A 6,262-nucleotide genomic window follows, 5' to 3' on the forward strand; every position below is an offset into this window, starting at 1 on the left:
ACCTCTGAACTACCAGGGAAAAAGGAATGATCTTCATGCCATCTCCTGCCATCTGCTTATCAATAGTTGCCAACATTTAGAAAAGTTTCCAAGGTACCAATTTTCAAATAAACTTTGGTGAGGATGGAGATAGGGGAGGTCTTGGGGTGCTAAGTCTTGTATGCACTCTGGTGAATGTTAGGCAGCTGTATAGATCACTTCACAAACATTAACTGCTTATCACCCTGCCCCTCCAAGGGCTGGTATGTGAGGAATTGTGTTCTGGTTTCTCACATGGTACATTGGAGGCAGTGGCATTAACTTAACTAAAGTCACCAAGCTTTAGAGCTGGGATTGAACCCAGGAGCCTGTGGCTCTCAATCCTGTGTTTAGCCTACTCTCATTATCAAATTCTCTCTCTTTGGGACGGTGACATTTTGGCTACTCAGCCTGGGAGCCAGCTCAGCTGCAGAGACAGCTTGCTGTCAGCTGGAAGGGAGTTAGAGCCATTAGTGGCAGTACTGGCAGAACTGCACCCTACAGCTGCGAATTGGTGTGGGATCCCCGCCCTCCCTTGTAAGAAGTAGCCCCAAAGGAAGAGTGACTCTGGTGTTTGAGACTGAAATGGACAGCTGCTTCATTACTTAGGGTCTCTGGGCTGCAACCCATGGCAGAGGGAGGCTATGGCCTCCCCCAAATGTCTGCTGCCCCTCCTGGAGTGGAGAGAGGATACTCCTGCCCCAAGAAGACAAGGATTGACTTGGGATAGTTGTGATTCATCATTTGGACTTTTGTTTGCCCCAGAAATGGAGGAATTCTGAACTGGTTGGAGGGTCAAATCTCCATACCAGCTCAGGGAAGATTTTGCCCAAGAATGAGGGGAAATGGGGGCACAGAGGCACTTGGATGTCATAGAAAAAAGCTGCCCTTTCACTATCCCAACAGACTGTCACTTTACAAAAGCATATCTCTGTCTCTGCAGCTAATGGACACATTCATAATAACAAGTGTATTCACGATCCCCCAACTCCTTACCTAAATTTTGTCACTCTTCAATGTTAACAATACAAACCTCTGGCAAATTGATGATGGAACTTCCATAATGGAGAACAACACAAACTTGTATCTGGACAAAATCCAGTTTGTGCAGCACTAATGGGAGTAGAAAGTGGTAAAATCTTGGTGGGTTTTTTTTGCAACTGAGTGGACTTGCACAAGATCTGCTAGGTAAGAAGGTGCCTGTTTTCGCTTTTCAGAGTAGTTAAAAAAAACTCCCACCCTTCTTTGCTTGGAGCTACGATGAATGGGGTGGTAGCAGTGAGGGGGGAAAAGGCCATGTAGTGGGCTCAGTGATTCTCAACTCATGGCTTCTGATCTTTCATGAGGGGGAAAAGAAAATCACGTGATCATTCTCTCTTATTCTATCCAGCACAAGACTGGAAGGGACCTCCTGGGTCATCCAGGGCCACTGAGAGCGGGTTTGGGCCCCGGTGAAAATTTTTATTCGGGCCCCATAGCAAGGGCAGACCGGCTAAACAGGGCCAAGGAAGCCGGGCCCCCTTCTGGACCGCCGGCCCTCAGTAACTTGTACCGGCTTCCCCTTCACCTCCTCCCCATCAGCCCTGGGGTCATCAAGTCCAGTCTCGTGCAGCAGGCAGCCCTATCCTATAACCTTGTTCATAAATGTATCGAGTTTCATCTTAAAACTATGTCAGTTGTTTGCTCCACAGCTCCTATTGGAAGACTGTTCCAGAACCTAACTTCTCTGATGGTTAGAAACCTTTTTCTAATTTCCAGCCTCAGTTCGTCCATGGCCAGTTTTTATATCCTTTTGGTTTTGTGCCAGCATTGTCCTTTTGTCTAACTAGCTCCTCTCCCTTCCTGGTGTTTACCACCCTAATGAATTTATAGATAACAATCATATCTCCTCTCAGTGTTCATTTTGCTAACGTCTAAATGTTGGTGTGAGAATAACACTGCAACATTAGACAGTTTGTGTGACATCACTAATAAACTCGTGTACACAGACGGTATTTTGGGAATTCCCATTCATATTGGCTGTGGCTAACAAAATGAACAGGGATTAGGTTGTCGGTATAACTGACTCAGGGCTTGTCTGTGCAATACAGCTATATGCGCTAGAGGGGTGTGATTTCTAAAGCGCACCAATGTGCTGTGCACTAACTGGCCTATGTAGACCCTGCTGGTGTATGCAAAATTTCCCTACTCTGTATCATGCTGTCTGGAGTGGTTCATGACCATCAGACAATCTGTGGCATTTTGAGGTGCAATCCAGACTAGCGAGGGACTGTGTCACCCTTGCCCTGTGAGCTTGGGTGCCTCACAATGCTTTGCTGTTGTAGCTCCCTCCCGGGTCACTCACAAACAGCCTGCCAGCATGCAGGTCACACCCTGCATGTAGGGCCACAGTTCTGGTTCAGCAACTCTCTCTACAGACGTTTGTCAGCAAGACACCAACCAAACTCTGGCTCCCACCAGCCTGGGTTATTACTTGCAGGGTGACCCTAGCATACTCCCAGTCTCAAATTCCGCCCCCAGGAATGTGTATTCTGTAGGCACTGTCCAGCCCTCTCCTGGACTGTTCAGATAACAAAGATATGTTGACCCTGTAAGGGAACAATATACAATAATTTACCATCTTCACTGGAGTTACCCACAGAGTTCAGAATACTGGATTAATTTTGACAAAAGAACAAAAAGCCTATTGTAAAACTAGGCAAATATCTAAATGAGTTGATGTGCCCCCTGGAAGACCTCTGAGTACACCTAGGGGTACATGTACCCCTAGTTGAGAACTGCTGCATTAAAACACTGCTATTTCAAACACCTGTTTAGGCATCACTGCAATCCACAAAACTTCTGCTCAGCTGCCGTTCAACTTCGTAGCCACCCAAAGTCCCTCAGAGCCCAAGTTTTTGCAGTAAAAGTTCCTTAATCATCTATGTTTCAGCCTCTGAGCATGGACACTGCAGCCTCCCCATAGGCATCCAGATGTCTGTCCCACACCTAAGTCCTAAGCAAGGTACAGTATTGGTTTATTACTGAAGGCTGAAATGTCATTGCCTTGGTAATGCTGTTCAGGCTGCTCAGTGGTTTTGTCCTAACAGGATACAATGCAGCCTACTAATTCATCAGACCTCGATGTTACTCATAAAGACCACGGGCCCAGTTTGGTGACAAAGGCACTCGGCCAGATTTATTGCTCTCAAGGCACAGCCCTAGTGCCCTGGCTCCGTGGTTACAGATACACTAACCCATGAGTGCCCAGAGGCAAGGAGTGGCTCAGTCAACAGCAGGAGTCTCTGCTGTTCCCCAGCCTAGGGGTTCCCAAACTGTGGTACATGTACCTCTGGGATATGCAAGACAGCTTTTCGGGGGTATGCAGGAGAAATTGTGTAATGGTGGATTTTATTTATTTCATAATAGGCTACTGAGACAAAGCTTTAAAACTCTGTGGGAATTTATTATATAAAATACAGCAGTTAATTTACTTCAAGATGTACCAACAAGAACACAGATACATAGAGTTGCTGATGTACAGCACCCTCACCTCCAATCAGCGTACATCATGGGTTCAGTTGCCCAGGAACTGTCAAGTCTAACTGAGTTTAGAACTTAGGGTTGTTTTTTTCCCAGTTATATATGTCGCACTACAACTATATCAGTATGTAACTGTGAAATATGGATAGATGGCTAAAGACAGGTAGCGTTAAGAAGAATGCACAAAGTATCAGTGATGAGAAGGGTATGAGCATGCAGGCAGCTAGTAGATCTGGAAGGTGATATGCAATGAGAAAAGTTTGGGAAGTTCTGCCCTAGGCCACACAAAGGATCAAGGCAAGGTACCCCAACATTTATAGACTGAGATAAACAACTTACATACCACCTGACGTGTTTCAGGACATCTGTTTGTTACCTCCCCTTGTTCCTGATATCTTGGCAACAACCTCCCTACTCTTTGTTCTGTCAAACCAGCTTATCCTGTACCGGGGTGTATCTGTACTAGAAGCGTTCTGAAATGTATTTCAAATTTACAAGTGTTATTATTTAGCCTAGGCCAAGCCTACTCTGGTTCACAGCCTTTGGTTCAGGCCTCCAAGCTTGCATCAAGCCCTTGTTCCAGGATCTCTTTCTCTCTACTACATTCCCCTGCTTTTTGAGGTTTTTTTTTTTTATGAGCAGGACATTTACCCACCAGAAAAGCATAATGCATGAACAGTGTTTCTTGTCCATTTTGCTTTACCCAGCCATACATTCATGCTCCAAGTGTCCAGTGTTCTGCACATTCCCTCATACGACATGTGGACAGATTTCTTCAGTCATTTGATCTTAGTCCCATAACGTGGGCCTGGGAATGTTAGGTCCACGACTTTAGTTGAGAGGTGTAGTCTTAAATTCATTTTGAAAAACTGCACTAGGCACTAGTACAATATGTTCCACAGTTCTAGGTACATGAGAAGTAAAATAGGAACTGGGAATAGTGACATAAAAAATAAGGACTTCATGTATAAATTTATTGTAATTAGTTACCACACAGGACTGTCCTTCCATGTTACAGATTATCCTTACTGCTGGTTACCATCTTGAAAGCTTCTCTGTTCCATTGGATTGGCCTCAATTATTGTGGCCAAACACTGGAGTTGCAATGTTAACAACATTCCTGGTATAACAAGCTGGGTGTGGTGCTCTTTAGGTTTGCATTGCTCTCTGATACACCAGTAGTTAAAGTAGATTCATTTGTTTGTTGTAGATGCTGTGTTCCAGATGACCTACTGAATGGACAGTAACCAATTTATCAAATATTGCTGTTAGGATTCGATATTGGTAACCTGACACTGAACAAAATTGTTTTGACTAACATGTGCCTTAGTTAGAATGCAGTGTCACTGACCCAAATTTTGAGTGATACTAATAGGTAATCTGTTTATATTAATGGCAAGTTACATATAGCAGTGCTATGCTGAGTTGATCAAATTCAAATGCAGGAGGGATGGAGGCAGGGTACATCACAGCTCTAAAGTTACACAGAAGCCTTCTCCCTTTATATATGTTACACCTCGCATTGCATTTGCTATACATTGCATCACACATTTTTGCTTTGGCTTGGTTATTTTGCAGGAATGCATTGTCCACACAGTGACCATGATTCGACTTCCTCTTCACCTCATGTCTACATTCTTTGTCCCTAGTTATTGAATTTACAGCAAATAGTTCCCTGAGTGTTCTCCTTCTTATCTGAGTTGGCTCAGGCGTTCTGTCTTCTTGGCCTACAGACCTATTTACTTTTTTATTTAACACAAATGTTCTGTTTTCAGCTTAATCATTTATTTCCTTCCCTAATCCGATCTTCCAAAAAATGAGGCCTCCCTCCATGTGTTAATTACTCATGTCAGGCCAGGCCACAGCTACATTCCTCTGCTTCTTTCTTTTTATATTAGTATTCATTTCATTTGCATTATATTCCTGTTTTTCTGTGCTCCCCTCCTCCAAGTTTATTACCCAGCAGCACATTCCCAAAACCACAGTGGTTGTAATAATTTGAATCACCATTAATATTAGGCTTAAAGTACGAACCAGGATGTGCAAGCTCACCTCCTCTGGTGCAGCCCACCAGGGTGTCTCCATTCCCTAAACAATATTATCCCCAATTGCTTGTTGCTTGGCTATTAGTTGGGCAATGGGCACCAATTGCCCTATTTTCCTTTGTACCAAATTAGCGGTGTTCATGGACAAGAGAGGTCTGGGTGCAAAAAAGATTAGTCACCAGTGACTCCCATTTGGTATTGTCTTGTAAGGAGAAGACCTTTTCCTGTAGCCGTACTGTAAGGCCTAAGGCCTTTGTCTGCAGCCATATTTGGAGAGCAGCAGCCATTAGCCAAGAAGCAGAAAGTCACATCCTCGCATTCCATCTAAATGACATTAAAACAATGTAATATTGGGCTGTTAAGAAGGCAATCCTGTCCTAATATCATCCGCCATCACCAGACAAAGGAACAGATCTTAGGGTGATTAAAGAAAACTTAGTTTGACAGCATTTGTGTGGCAAGGAATCACTTATCAATAGCTGTGGTTGTGAAAGCCTCATTTCTTTATTGTTTTGTCTTTATGGTCCCCACTTCTCTACTGGACCTTTGATTGTTTCTCTCTGTTACATTTTTGATTTTGCTAGGTGTAAATCAATTAAGCTGGTGGGGTATGATTGTTAAAGAATTGTTCTACAATATGGTAGGATTGGTTAGAGAATTGTTTAGTAATATTTTAG

The sequence above is a fragment of the Chelonoidis abingdonii genome, chromosome 2 (genome assembly GCF_003597395.2).
Source record: "Chelonoidis abingdonii isolate Lonesome George chromosome 2, CheloAbing_2.0, whole genome shotgun sequence".
In the NCBI taxonomy this organism is placed as follows: domain Eukaryota; kingdom Metazoa; phylum Chordata; order Testudines; family Testudinidae; genus Chelonoidis; species Chelonoidis abingdonii.